The sequence below is a fragment of the Alligator sinensis genome, unplaced genomic scaffold (genome assembly GCF_000455745.1).
Source record: "Alligator sinensis unplaced genomic scaffold, ASM45574v1 scaffold337_1, whole genome shotgun sequence".
NCBI lineage: Eukaryota > Metazoa > Chordata > Crocodylia > Alligatoridae > Alligator > Alligator sinensis.
In genome coordinates this window covers 3,555,586-3,571,041 of record NW_005841927.1, presented here as the reverse complement: position 1 = coordinate 3,571,041, position 15,456 = coordinate 3,555,586, and the positions used below count along the sequence as shown (strand labels likewise).

Sequence of the window (15,456 nt, the reverse complement as noted above, 5' to 3'; positions counted from 1 at the left end):
AGACAAGCACTACGGACATGCAAGATGCTAGGAGCTGGCTGGCCTGGCGGCCTCAGTTTGAGACAGTCAAGGAGGAGTCTGGATCCAATCCACACTCTGCTCCATGAAACAGGTGCCCAGGCGGGAGTGCAACGTGGTTGGGGCAGCAGCCATCCTACACCCAGGGGCAGCAAGAGCTCAATGGCAGTGAGCTAGAGGATAAGTCCCCTGCAGAAACTTCCCTATATAAATGCCATGGGTTTCTCTCTCTCTCCTTGCAGGAGGCCAAGGGCCCTGACACCCTACAGAGCTGACCTGGAGATGCCGTTTGTCAGCAGCAAAAGCAGAATTGCCCTGCACTCTCTTTACTCCAGCCGCCGGGGCCTGCAGGATTATTGGGTCAGCCCACAGAGGCGGTACCCAGTTGGCAGCACGTGGCGCACCCCCAGCCAGCGACTGCTCATCCTCCCAGGGAACACTGGTGTGTCCGAGGTGGAGTCCGTCCACTGGCCGAGCTGCTGCCAGTACAAGCACAAGCTGGTGTAAGTATAGGCCCTGCGGGGCAGGGTGTGGGCCAGGGGTTTCAGCTGGGTAGAGACACGGGGAGGGAGCAACCAGATCCTGAGCAGCAGAGAGACTTGGAGCAGAGTGGCAGCACTTAGCCTGTGGCTGCGGTGGGCAGCTGGTCCATGAGCATCTGCCGGGCCCTCAGGCCAGGAGAGCTGCATGCGAGGACCAGGGTGGGACCCCAATCGGTCGGTCACGAGAGCACTCGGAGATAGAGCCATGTACTGGGCTAGTGCTCAGAGCAGGAGGCTGAGACAGGGGTCCTGGGCTCAGGCTGCGACGGTGACGTAGCTCCAGGCCTGGGTGTCCCTTCGGAGGGATGTGAAGGATGCTGGTCATCCCCGCAAGTGCGGATGTGAGGACGGACTCGTCAGCGCTGGTCCAGCACTCCAGGCTCTGCAGACAGGCATTGCAGCTGTGTCCCGTCCCAGGAGGATGCCGTGTGACTTGGGGACAAAGGGGCAGCTGGGCTTGTCTGCCCGCTCATGCTGCGGGTACCCCGATTCAGAACAGGCGCTGCGGAGTCGCCCGTCCAGACAGCCCCATGCAGCCTCTCCTCTGGCAAGGGGCTTGGCCAGAGGAGAGGAGCAGCAGGTGGGAAAGGCTGGGCAGGCCCCGACTGAGGAAGAGGAGGGAGTCAGCAAACGGTGGGGGCCAAGAGGCCCCCCCAAACCAGACAGGGTGCCTTCCTGAGCACGGCTTAGCCCGGCTGCGCTGGTAATTGCCCAGGACCTGGAGGCTGGGAGCTTTAATTCTTCCCTAACAACCTTTTATCCCACTAATAAAGCCCCAACCCTGAAGCAGCTAATTAAGGGCTTCTTTGCCCTCCCAGCGTCTCACGCCGAGGCAGGTTTCGCTCTGCTCCAAGGAGGCTCACGCAGGGCCTGGCTGCCTTCGCTTGCGCATACCGACTGGCCATTCCCCCTCCCTCTTCTCGCTGTCCCCCAGTCTCCCTGCTCCCTCGGTTGCCCTCCAGGATCCCCGAGGAGCAAGCAGCCAGGCCTTGAGCCCTACGGACGAGCCCGCCATGGGAAGCAAGCTGCCATTCTCGCTGCTGCACATGCCACAGCCACCAAGGGGTTAATTCGTTCTCGGTAGTTGCTGGGTAACGGTGCCCTGTCCTCCAAGCATTGTCCATCCAATGAGTGAGTGCCCTGATGAGGTAATGCTCTGCTGCCGTGTGTCATTGGCTGGGCCGGTTTGTCCCTCGATAGTCTGCTAGGGAAAGCGAGGCCCAAATCGGAGGGGTGCTCAGGGGTGTAGGTTGTAGCCGTGGTGGTCTAAGGACGTGGGCAGACGTTCTTTGGGTAAATCCGATACCTTTTCTCAGACCAACTCACACAGTTGGGAAAATTCTTCTTTGCAAGCTTTCGGTTACAAACGCCCTTCGTCGGGCTGAGAAAGTCTGAAGTTGGTCTGGGTGCTCAGGCACTTGTACTCAGCTCCCTCTCGCCTGCAGCCTCTAATAGCACCATGACCTCAACCAGCCAGGCTGCCGGGTGCTATCTGGGGCATGTCCAAATATAAAGGACAGCACATCCAACGAGCCCAGGCATCCAGGGAGCTCTAGGGAATGGGGTTACATTTAAAAGGGAGTGCGTGTGTATAAAACACACACATGCTGGGATGGGGAGGGGAGGTTGCGCACTAAATCAGCCAGGAATAAGGATGATATCACACAAACCAAGCACCCGGTTAAAAGCGGAGGCAGCGCCTCTAGTTTTAGCAGGTCATTCTGGTGACCGCAAACCAAGAACCACACGCCGTCCAAGCCTAAATCTCCTTGCAAAGACAAGGAAACGTGTAGTAGGGTTGGGGTGCTGTTATCGCCAAAATGGGCCAGGACACATAGGAGAAGCAACGGGGCCGGGGGGCGATACCTTTTACGGGACCAGCTGCAGAGGTGGGAGAGACGTTAGATAAAACTTTCAAGCGCAAAGTGCCCTTGTGACCTGAGGAAGCTCATCTGTCATCTCTCCCAGCAGTGCACTTGATCCAATAAAAGATAATCAGCACAAATAAAAGTCCTTGCTTCTTCAAGGAAAAGTGTGACGGGTTGACCTTGTCTGTCTGTTCTCTCTGCTGCGGCCTAGGGCTTGCCCCCTCTCCTTGAAGCACGCACAGAGCTATGCAGCCAGAAAAGCATTTCCATCTTTTTCTTCCCCTCTAGGAATCGTTTTGCTTTTATTATAGATTACAGAGGCCCTGGAGAGCATCAAGTGTGAATCAGGGTCTCACTGTGCTAGGCACTGTATAAACAGGGAAGCAGTTCTTGCCCCTCAAAACTTACAGTCCAAGTATGAAGCATCAGTTCCCCCCAAAAGGCTTTGAGTTTTCCTCTCCCATGGACTCTCTCTCCATGCTCCGTCAGTGCCCAGCAGCTTGTAGACAGGGAAAATACAACTCTCTCTGGCCTTTCCACCTTTCTAAATGCCTTCATACCAAAAAAACCCAATTCTCTGCAGTGGAGCTGGCTGCAAAAAGACCTGCGCTCCAAATCCTAGCTCTTCTACAAGCTTGCTCTGCCTCTTTAGGTCACGTCAGCTTCTGCCTCAGTTTCCCTACTACTGAAGTGAGGATAGTTGTACTCGCCCTTCTCTGCAAACCGTTCTGGGTTCTGCAGCTGAAAGAGGGCCAGGTTTGTCAGTGGTCATCACTGATCAGTCAAGGAGGGACCTATTTAGCTAGAGTTTTAGTGGACACAGATGGCTAAAGAGATTTACAAGGCATATCCTGTTCACTCAGGCCAAGAATGCAGCAGTATTTATTCCCAGGTGTCCCTGGCCATCTGACAGCAAGGAGCCTTCTCAGGTTGAAGAACACATCTTCTGAGCTTTCTCATCCCTTGGGGCTTTGCCCATGGAGAAAAGCATAGAAAACTGCAGCAACTGGTATCTTTTTTCCAGGACCGCACTAGCTCTTTCTTTGGTATTCTGCCTCTGCAAGGTCCTTAGATGACACCTGCATCAGGAACCTCATGTCTCAGACAGACTAGGACCCCAACTATGCCTTCAGATGCAAAGATCATGCCCAGGCTTTGGCATCAATGAGCTCCCTTTCTGAATCTAAGCTTTGCATCTCAGGTCCTGAGTGGTTCCAGATAAAGGATGCGGCCCATGCTTGATTTTCCTGGGCAAGAACAAATCACTTGTTTTACAGGGAGATGTCACAGCCCTGCCCTGAACAGGCACCGAGTATGCCATACACACGCTTAGCCTGGGGACTAAACACAAAAGCACAGAAAGCTGCCTGCTTACCCAAACTCCACGTAAGCACAGCTCTGTACGAAGCAGCCTAGCTAAGCTTTCCACACCTCCGAGTCCCCCGTGCCTCTCACAGCAGCTTCAAAACTGACAGGACCTTGCTTTAAAATTCCCCAAATTGGCAGCTTTCCACTAATTCTGCAATTAAACACAGCATTTCCCTTACAAAGTAGACAGAGGCTGAGCGTCCCTATGCACTGAAGCAACGTGTAGATCACCAGAGTCTATTACGGCAAGTTGGGACCAGTATCCTGTTATACTGTAAAGCAGAATTATGCCCTTACCCCATATGCAGTTAAGGTGAGCACAGAATACATCGCACGCCTTTGCTCCAAAAGCTTTAGAAGTTGAAGACAGTGCTACACAAGTCCCCTTATTCACAGCTGGGGATATAGGACTTATGACACACAGCTGAACAGTGTCTATTCTACCCAGCAGGGGGCACTGCCATACCCTTCCCCCCCCCAAAATACAAGCACACCAGAGTATTACAATGTCTAAAACTGAATGCCCTTCTCAGTTAGACTTTGCAGTCTGAAGAAACCTGGGCAAGAGAGTCTCACAGCAGTAAAAAAAAAAAAAAAAAAAAGCAGAATTTGGCCCATAAATTCCCATTGCAGGTTCATTTCATATTCCTTAATCAGCAGCACCATGTAGCTGCCAAAAACTAAATGAGCATATGCAGATCCTCATTGGTAATTACACACACACACAGATACATACTTTGTCATCTAAACAAATTCATTTTACAAGAAGGGGGAGGAAATAAAACCAATTAGAATAGATTCAGAATAATTTGTGTCGAGTGCCTTTGCTCCTGGAGATTAACAGCTTTTGGGACAGACCCAGCCACCCCTCCTGCACAGGGAGAAACAGCTGGCTTTAATAGCAGATTCAGAGAGGAGGGCTTTTTCTTCCAAATGGCACACCAGAATTAGACAATCAGCAAGAAGAAAAGCTAATAATAAAGCAATCAAACAGGTGTGGGGCTGACTGACACCATGAGCAAGGGGAAGGGGGAGGTGAGAAGGGATGAGTGAGGCTGGAATGAAGATACAAGAGATCCGTGTGCTTTGCGTTTCCCTCGATCCATCCAGCTTCATTGCCCCCCCAGCCCCCTGCAGCCGATTCCCTTCACTCCCTTGCCACCTCTTAATCTGGCTCTTCTTTCTGCCATGGCCCCCTTCTCCTCCCCTTTCATTCCCACCCTCACCCCCTCTTCCTAACCCACCCCTTTGCCCTTTCTGTTTGTCTCTGTAACAGGAGCCTCAGCCCATTCTCTGCCATTTCCATGCTTTCTGGTCCCAGCTGAGCCCTGCGCTGCTCTCTCCATCTGTCTCTGCTTTCATCGACACCGGCGGAGCTGCCAGGCTGGGCGGAGGATGGAGCACCTGGGAGGACGCTCACCCTGCCACACTCCAGCGGGCACACAGACCCCTCCTTCTTTGCCAAGCCCCAAGAGGGAGGCAGCTGTGCCTCAACAGTCCCCAAAGCTCAAAGGAGCATCCAAAGCCCCAGTGGAGCAGTGCCAGGCTGCTTAAGGGCATGGTACCATCCTAACCCTAAACTGTGATCCCCCCCTTTAGCCCCCATGCCTCAAGTGTAGCTTGCATCAGCTGGGCTAGCTCTGGTCTCTCATGGCAAAAGGAATGTATTCTGTGCTCAGCTTTGCCAATGCTGCATAGACCAGCACCCACCCCAGCTCCCCCTACTCTGAGGCACCTGAGATGTCCTGGCTTGGGTCTCCCTTGGGGAGACTTTGCCAGCGCTGTCCAGTCCTTTCTTGCTAGCCAGCCAACATCACCAGTCTCCTGGCACATGCGAAAAAGGGACCTGCCGGAGCCCAGACTTGGGATGCGAGCCCTGCCGTGTTGCTCAGCTTACAGAGCTTGCTCATCGGCTCCTTGCCAGTCTGAAGGGATTGGGATCGCTGGTGCAGGACCTCCACAGCACAGCAACCAGCCCTTCCTCCAAATCACTGAGCTTCCCATAGCAATGCCAGGCTGCTACAGCCTGCGGGATCTGCTTCGGGGAGCAGGCCTGAGTGGAGATGTGCTTGCTAGAGAGCAGGACCCAGCCTGGCCTGGGATAATCCCTCGAGGTGAGGGAACAGGAGCACTCGTGCACCGCAGAGAAACAACACACTTCGCCTTTAAGAGCAGATGGCGACTTATAGACCGACAGGGTGAGGTGCAGCCCAAGGAGGCCAGATGGACTGGGAAAGAGAGAAGGAAGAAAATGCAAGAGTAAATAGAGAGGGGCCTTTACCAGCCAGCTCCTATCAATTATTAACAGCCCTCCATCCCCTCCCCTGGCATGAAATCCAAGGCGGTGACTGTCAGCAGCTCCCCCCAGTCACCCTTCCCCTGGGGGTGGGGGGGGAAATCAGGCTTCATCTGTAGCCAGGGGCATTCCCAAACCAAGATGGGATGTCCAAACCAAGATGGGATGTCCAAGGAAGCCGGAACCGATACCAGACCCAACAGCATCTGGCGGAGGCAACATGCCTGCCCCGCAGCCTGAGATCCCCTGCACCAGGTAGATGTCAGCAGACTGGAACGCAGCCTTACTCCGTCTGAATTAACATATCCAAGTCTCTGGAGCTTGGACTGCTCTATAGAGAACCCCCAGCAAGCTGCAGAAAATAACCCACACAATGCTCCAGCTGTGGAGCTGTCCGAGGGCAGCAGGGAAACAAGCACGCTACCAGGATCCTCTTTGTTCTCAGCTAGGATGGTTTAGTGCTTTATTTTCTCCGCAGCATGCAGTCCCCATCCTGTGCTCCCCCACCCACCCGCCATCCCCAAACACATATTCAAGCCCTGCTGTCACCTCCTCCCTCCAATCCGTTCAGCTTGTTGGCCTCCAGCGTGCATTTTACCTCATTGTGTGGCCAGCTGCTTGGTCTGGAGCCCAGATCTGCGTGTCGGGTGCGGTGGGGCATTTCAGCCGGGGATCAAATGCTCAGGAACAGCCGCTCGCTGCGGTGGAGGCATTAAGAACACTAGGTCAGGCAGCAACTGGCTGGGGATCCAGGGTGACCGTCACATCTGGGGTAGCTGCAATGGGAAGAGGCAGGTCAGGGCTAACCCACTAGGAGCCAGAGGATGTGGCCACAGTCTGAGCCAGCCCGTGGCACCCAAAAAAGATGCACCAAATGGTTCTGCATAGCCTAGAAATCAACAATAAAATCCCCAGCCTGGATTATCTCCCCAACAGTCGAGCTTCTCTCCACAAACCCTTCTGCCCTGCCGAAGTCCCACCTGTAAATTTAGTCTCCGGGAGGGTTAATTAAACATATTCCCTCCTGATCCTGATCACTTATCAGTGGCTGTGCTGCAGCAGGGCTCCCGAACACCTGTCTAGCTGATGAACTGGGAGTTAAGCCCTGCTTGCTGACACCAAGGGGAAGCCCTAGGCTCCATCACTCCCCCTCCAGCTGCTGTGATGACACCAATGGCTTTCTGCTGTTGTGGTAACTTGAGCTGAGCTAGGAAGGAGAGCGGGGCAGTTAGGACCTCCAGCTGTGCAGGTTGGGCTGGGTGGGGGTCTGGGGCCAGGCTGGGACTCAGCAATGCCAGGGTCAGACCTCTCCTGAGGCTGGAAGCAGCATCCTTCTCTGTTCACTGCAAGACTTGGTTCTGATACCCAGGAGTGGTGCATTTACAGTGCACCGGAGAGGCAGCGTCACCCCAAGGGAAGGATAAAGAGGGGTGACACCATGTATCGCTTGTTCTCACAGTGCTCAGAGCCGCTGGGGTCCAGTAACGGGGCAGCACGAGGAGGAGAGCACACCACGGGCTCACGCTTCTCCCGTGAGACATGCATGAGGGCCATGGCAGCACCACAACCCTCCTTGGCTCGCCCAAGCTCGGTGGTGGGAAGCTAACAACCACAGGTTAACCCCTTAATGAGAGTCACGGACATCCCAGCTCCCCTCCCATCCTCTTGGGAAAGGGAGGCCTGTGCATTCCTTGATGGGCTTATTGTACCATGGGACTCCAACCAGTCCCCCCCAATCTCGCTAGCATGCTCCCCTCACCCCCTCAGCCTGTGACTTACTTTCCATGGCCTCCTCCCTCCCTCCTTCCTTCTGCAGATGGAAAAATCGTTGGCAGCATCTTGACTATTACTACCTGGGCAAGAGAGCTCGCCATTTCCGGCTCTCAACCATTCACCTGTGAGAGGATCGCCCATCCCACCAGTCCTGGTAAGTGGAGAAGTCCCTGAGGTGTCGGGCATGAGGGTCTGCTGTCTACCACTCCTCAGAGGACTGCTGGAGTCAGAGGAACTCCCTGAACACGCTTCAAAAGTGCCCCCCCCCGCTACAGCCAGACCTCAGGGATAGCAGGGATTTGCTCATGATGTATTCATCCCTGTGACATGTGGCCACTTGTAAAAGATGAAGGTCCTCTTTCTTCCTATTATTTATTATTCCTATTTTTTACTATTGCAACAGTGCAACCTTCCCCCTCCGACTATTGCAACAGTGCAACCTTGCCCCTCCACTCATGCCGCAACCCTCCCCATACACCTTCCCCCCCACTGTGAGGGGGCACACTCACAGCCCCCCACAAACCACATACCCACTTACATCCACACACATACACCCACATCCCACACCCACCCAGTGCCTGCTCCACTGTGCCAGAACCTGGAAGTAGTAAGAAAGCGGGGTGCAGTAGATGCAGGGGGGCTGGACCCGATGATCTGTAAGGTCCCTTCCAGCCCCTAACATCCATGACTCTATGAAACACCAGCCTCCACCTCAAAGAGCTTGCAACCTAAATTCTTCTTCACCTGTCCCCTAGGTCTACTGAGAAGCCATGCCCCCTTCTGCCCCAGCCTAGGGATTAGAGGCTGGGCCCTTTTTGACGGGATCAGTGTTATTTATCTTAAGTAAGGAATTCAGGATCAGCCCCGGGACAGATTTCCCACCCACGCCCCTGCCTCCACTCTAGTTTCAGTGTCTCAGAAAGGGGAATTCCCCGCCATGATCGGCTATAGCTACTGCCCGTACAGTCTCCACCCTCTTTGCCCATAGCAGCACGTCAGACCTTCTAATTTGACCAAAATGGGGGCGTGATGGAAACAAGCCCGCAGGAAACTGCCCCCGTGATTTCCTCAGACCCCCCTCCCCCCGAGAGGTTCCTTCAGCTGGTTTCAGGACCTGATATTTCTAAAGTTGGTCAACTTCGGCCCTTAGAGGAGGAAGTGAGTCGCGGAAGGGAGGCATACGGCCGATGCATGTACTCCTTCCCTACGCTTCGAGGTTCATGCATGTAATGCTGATCTGCAGCAGGTGACAGCTGGCTGCCAGGCCTGCCGCTAGCTGGAAAAGGCTCACTGCTTTTAATTCACCAAGAGCCAACAGGCTGCCTCTGCAGGATAGCAGCTGCTTCACGCTGAGGCCTGTCAAGGCTGCAGGTGGCACGACGGGTGCACCGCACTTTGAGACTTGCAGTCTCTGTGGGTTGGATATCCCTATGGACAATGACCGCGGCTACTAGGGTTCTGCGGGCTGCGCTTGCCCTCAAGCAGATCAACCCCTTTGTGGGTGTACACGTGATCTAGGAAGCAGCTCCCACAACGTCCAGAACAGGTATGCACTCATGGTCCTTCTTAACACATTGCCTGGACCCCAGAGCAGCTCCCCAATATCCTAATGCAGGCCACAAGAGGAACCCCCTGCATCTGCAAGCAGGAAGAAGTAGTCCACACACAACCCATCCAGAATGCAAACACCTTGGCCACCAGGCACCATCAATCTCCTGCAGCTCCCTCCATGGGAAGGCAGGACCTGCCAGGCCGGAGGAGACCCACCCTTCATCTTGTCCAGTGGCCCATCTGCAACAGAGGCCAAAACCAACTGTTTTAGATGACGGGGCAGGAACCACACAGTAGTCATGTGTAGGACCATCTAAAACCATGGCAGTCTCAGGCAGATCTCTCAGACGTACGCTGGTTGAAGCCCTGCAGCAGGAAGCTTTTTATCTCTCCCAAACTCCATATCCAAACTTCACATTCTGGATATGCCTGTTGCACATGCAGATGTTGGGTCCTTCTGTGACTCTTCCTAGGTTCTTGGCCTTGGTGATAGCTTGAGGCAGCGAGTCTCTCAGTCTAATTGCACACCGAGCGAGCTTCATGAAATGGCCCCCTTGCTCTTGCACTTGTGAACCACGAACTCCCTTCACTGCACTATTTGTCCTTGTGCAGAACCTTCCTATGCCATCTTCTTTGTGAGGCAACTGATCTTCATCTCGCCCATGCCTCTTCATAAAAGAGATTTCCCCAGATCTTTGATCCTTCTCAGTGCCCTTCTCTGAACACTCTCGACCTCTGCAACATCCCGGTCATGCAGCCACACACACCCAGAGAACTCTAGATGAGTGTGTAACACTGATTTGCACCCAGGGTTTCATTCCAGCCCTTCTGCAGTCCAATATCTTGCTTGCATTGCTGACAGCATTTGAAGAAAGGCTGAAACAGGACAGCACCCTCCCCCAAGCCCTTCCTGCCCCCAGCTTCTCCAGCCCACTTGCCAGGTAATATTTTTATCACCCAGTTCTCTGCAAGCTTCCTACATGGTGACTCACAAAGGCGCCCTGCACCTGACCGAAGCTGCAGTGAAGGATGAAGCTCATCCTGCCTGCTCCCATGTGTTTCTCATGCTGGCCAGGCATGCCCTGAGACACAACAGTAGTTAAGCTGAGACCCCAGATTCCCCCCACACCTCGCCCTTGGCTTGTACCTAAGGCTAACAGATTGCTTCTGGGTATTCACTTTTCCTGGAACCCATGAGCCTATGCAAACACATGTAAAGACATGCACAGAGCAAACATCAGGGCACACACTGGCATACTGCACAGCCCCATGCGCTGATACATGCACGAATACAGACACCCACAGACAGGGGTCTGTGGGCAGTGATGTGGGAGAAGGGAAGTGTGTAGGCTTCTGCAGAAGGAGCCTGTCCCCCAACACAGCTAGGGCATTTCTGCTGAGCTTTTGCAATGAATCTCGCAGCCTCCTACAACTCCTCTGCAGTCCCTTCCACCCCACTTCCTCTTTGGGTAGCAAACTGCCCTGGCTGGGAAATCCTTTGTGGTTTCTTGCAGGCTGGAGCAGTCCTGTATACCATGTGCTGGGCACCATCATGGCCTGCATTCTTGCAGTCACAGCCCTGAATATCTCCATTATATTGGGCTTCTCCCCACCCCCCAAGCCCAACTCTGCTGGGCTGTTATTTTACACTGGTGCGATTGCCACCCTGTTTGATTGTTTCTGCGCAGCAGCTGCACCTGCCGTGAGCCACAGCAGAGGGTTGGGGAGGGAAAGATGGCAGGTGCTTGGCTCCGGGCTCCATTCTGCAAGTGGCACAACAGCAGGACTCACCCCAGTGCGAGGAAGGGATCCTGGCTCCCAGTGCCCCCCTTGGGGAAGTTTGGAGTCAGAGCCAAAGGGCACAGCTAAGAGCTTGAAGTGAAACCCCAGCTCCCAACTCTCTACTCCTGCTTAGCTCTAACCCTGAATGCAGACTAAGAGAAGTGCCGCATGGAAGAAATCACCCCAATGCCAACCCCCCGGCATCACCCACCATCTTCACTCTTGACTGTGCCACCTACATTAACCCCAGTATGGTGGGAGCATTGGTGGGGATGCCAACACCTGCATACAGAGAGCTGTTTGCAAGAACCCCTACTGAAATGCAGCCACTTCTGGGGTGGAACGCAGCAGCTGTTTTAATAGCCCCACAACAGGATGCTTTGGGGACAGCAAGTGAAGCAATGGATTTCCTTAGTTCTGGACACGTTTCTGTATGTGCAAACAAAGGAACCTAAGAATGCAAAGGGCCTCTCATGCCCCTGAGTCATCTGTGTGCATTTACACATACAGTGTCCAAAGAGACTGAGTTTGCACAGGGCAGGACGACAGATCCCGGTGAGATTAGTCTGAGACTGAGCATGAATCAGGGTTGGATCTAACAGGTGGGGGAAGCTTTGCCTTGTGGTGGGTATGGTGCAGGCCTGAGAGCCGGGAGACTTGTGCGGGGATCTGTTCCCTACTTTGCCAATGACTTGGTGTGCAGGTGCAGGGAGCTCCCTTCCCCTCACTGTGCCTCGGTTTCCCTTTTTGCTACACAGGGATGGCACTGGCTCTGCATTTTGAGGTCCACAGGAAGGCCATGGACAGTGTTGGGAACTGACAGAACCATCGGCCTTTGAAACGCGCCTACCTGCAGAGGGGAGCAGGCAGGTCATTGCAGGGCCACCTCTCGAAGCTGGGAGGCTCATGGCCCCCTGATCTGCCCAGGAGAGGATAGGGCAATGGGACCACCGAGACGTGGCCCGCATGATGCCTCAGGAAGCTGTGACTAATCCCCTGACCGAATTCCAGTGGTCTCAGTCCCGCCCTGGCCTGGGAGCACGTGTGGCCAGGAGAGATAACAGCCACCTCCCCCCAGGCCCTGCTCATTTCAGGGCTTCGGCTTCCTCTCCCGCGTCACTCCAAGGGCTGGAAATGGCAGGCTGCCTTCCTGTCCCAGATCTGCGTGTCTTTGCTCCACTCCCCGCTTACGGCTTCCTGCCTGCGAGTGGTCAGTGCCAGCATAGGTCTGATTCACTCTCTGCTTCCTCCGGCCTGGCCCCATCCGCCAGCCCGGGGCACCCAGCTACGTCACCATTACCCAGGCCCCTTCCTCTCTACATCCTCTCCCTCCCTCCCGGTTGCCAAAGCCTCAGCCAAGGGACAACGTGTAGTTAACATCCTGTCTGCAAGAGGGATGCTTGACTTGAGCATGATGGTGCTGGGGGGGCGGGGGGAGTGTTCTCCAGTGGTTACAGCACTGCACTGAAACCCGGATGCTACTCCTGGCTCTGTAGCCAGGCCTGCTGGATGACCTTGAGCAAGTTGCTGCGCTTCCCTGTGCCTCAGTTTCCCCATCTGTAAAACAAGGAAAATGATCCCAGCCTCCTTGGAGACCCGCTGACCTCCTTTGAGATGCTGTATAAGAGCTAGGGAGTGGTATTAACCCCACAGACAAGCCCTCAGGGAGGCAGGAGGTTCCCATCTGGTAGACTGAACACAACATCCAAAGCTGGGAACTCCTGCTTTAGAAACCCAGCTCTGCCACCGACTCCCTGGATGGCCTGGAGAAGCCCATCTCTCCCTCACCCATTCTCCCAGGGGAATAGGCTGCAGGGCCCAAGTAATGCAGTGTAGAGGAACCCGACTGCTCCCTGAGGGGGATTGTTCCTCACCTTCAGGTGTCCCTGAGGAGCCAGGCTTTGCTCTGCAAAGAGCATCTAAGCCCCTGCCCCTCTGGGAGAGACCAGGACAGCCTGAAAACAAGGAACCAGGCAGAAAGCTTGCCCTCTCCCCTTGAATCCCACTGATTCCTGCCCTGGCCCAGACACCAGAGCCTCAGCCAGTCCCAACAAAGAAGCATGCTCTTCATCATGCAGGAAGAGAGAGGCTCCTACAAGGGCACTGTTTGCTGCCCGTGGCCCAGCTGCCGGTGGAGTCAGACCCCCAGCAGGCATGTCCCATGGCCGACAGAGCTACCAAGCAGGCTGGAAGCAGAGCCAGGGACTGCTCTGCAAACTGCTGGGAGCTGCCTGGAGTGAAGCCAAGCACCAAGAGCACTGGAGGGAGTTAAAATAGATATCACGGCTTTGAAAGGTTTGGGTTTTTAACTCAGTGCCCAGAGGTTCAGGGGCTGATCTGAGTCTGGGAGACCCTCATGCCCATGCAGCCAGCAGTCATTCATGTACCCCGAGTCTTCATCTGGACCACGATCTGCATTCTTTGTTCCTCGGTGCCCGCCTGACCTTTGCAATTGGCTGAGTTATGTGCACATCATTCATGGAAGCCTGCCTTACCAAGCTACCCAAGCCAGCCTGTATAGCTGACCTGACCCCACCAATACTGACTGCAACGTATGTAGCCCACCACTTTGATCAGCCAGGAATTAATTTTGTTCTCCAGACCATTGATACAGAAACTGAAGAGTGTTGGCACCAAGAACAGGTCCCCACGAGACCCCTCTAGAAATCCCCATCGGCGTCCAACGATTCACCATTGACATTGCTTTTTGCATTCTATCAGCGAACTACTTTTCAATCCATTTAATCTGGGCAGCGCTGATTTTGTACAGTGCTGATTTTTTTTTGTCAGACTGTCATGTCAGAGTAAGTCAACTGCCTGCCAGAAGTCAATTACTTCCTAGTCTAAATTCTAGTCCTGTCTCGAGGACTCTGCATTACCTACGGATTAAAACACAGGAGACCAAGGGAGAAGATCCCTGGCTTCTGTGCTTGACTTAGCTACAGATTTGCTCTATGAGCTTGGTATATCCCTACTCAGTGCCTCAGTTTCCGTGTCCCTACAATAGAGAGAAGGGTGCTGAGATGGGGGCAGGGGGTGTATAATGAATGGTAGAAGGCTTTGAGATGCCGGAGTGAAGAAGGTGGATGGCAGATCAGCCCTGACCCCGTCATCATCACAGTGACAACACAAAGCAGGCTGTGTGCCACAGGATCTCTCCCAGAGCTGGGTCCAGGACGCTGAGCTCTGCTGAGGTCAGTAGGTTCCCGCAGAGAGTGAAAAGGCTTGTGATAAACCAGCTTCGCCTGTGAGGAGTCCATTACTCAGCCAGTGAGTCATGACACAAACCTGTGAGACAGGGGAGGCACTTAGCCGCCTGTGCGGACTTGCCCTGGAGATGAGGAGCCGGCAAAAGGCACTCGACTTGCTCACCTATTCCGGTCAGGAAGGTGACTCAAAGGGACGCGATCTGCAAAAGAGCCAGAGGGGAAAACGCTTCTGGGTCAGCAATGCCACAGCACTGAGCAAAGAGGAAAGTGTGAAGTCTCAATTTCCTTCCTCCAAGCCCATCACAGGCAAAAGGTGAGGCCTCCTCCCGCTAGCCAGGGCCAGGAAAGCCTCTCACCATGAGGTGCTCTCTCCTCTCCCCCCAGCCTCCCTGCGCAGCAGGTCTGAGAAAGGAACGCACCTTTCTGAGGAAAGAAGGGGAACAGTAAGCACTTGAATACACCCAGCTTTTGATCCCCTTTGCCTGTACTGGTGTGATGCGCTTTCATAGTTTCATAGTAGGTAGGGTTGGAAGGGACCTCAACAGATCATCGAGTCAGACCCCCTGCCTGGGCAGGAAAGAGGGCTGGGGGCAGATGTTCCCAGTCAGGTGCCTATCCAGCCTTCTCTTAAAGACCCCCAGCTTTATAAGTGTGCACGGTAACTGTGCTTGGATTATGCCACAAAAGGACCAGACCAGTCGCTGCATAGCTAAACTAACATCACTGTGGAGCAAACCAGACCACAATGCACAGAGATGGAAGGCACTGTGATGCTGCTCATCCTCAGCTCACTTCAGTTTCCTGCATCCCACCCCTGGGGAGTGGGTATGATGGTCCTGTGTTACAGAAGGGGAAACTGAGGCATGGAGCCAGAACATGGCTGGCCCAGGCTTGCCCTGCGAGCGTGGACCAGAGTCCTTTGGATTCCTTGTGCCTACAGCTCCCCAGTCTGTGCTTCAGCTACACCCCTCTGGCTACTCCTGCTCCTGGCGGCTCTACAGGAGTCATTACCGTGGGGGTTGCTAATGTCCGGAGGCCAGGAGAGATCA

The 15,456-nt window shown here is 54.3% G+C and overlaps 1 protein-coding gene across 2 annotated transcripts in view; it reads right to left on the bottom strand.

The window, feature by feature from the left end:
* Positions 1-569: 569 nt before the first annotated feature.
* Positions 570-15,456, bottom strand: part of HDAC1 (histone deacetylase 1) — an 81,187-nt gene continuing 66,300 nt past the window's right edge. The window contains exons 16-17 of one of the 2 annotated variants that reach the window (XR_003092993.1): positions 6,691-6,868; positions 570-6,024 (exon numbers count right to left, since the gene is read on the bottom strand). The gene's annotated coding sequence lies outside the window, so the exon portion shown is untranslated. Of the gene's footprint in view, positions 6,025-6,690; positions 6,869-13,971; positions 14,608-15,456 lie in introns of those variants that run through there. The other variant, XR_003092992.1, reaches the window with a different exon arrangement.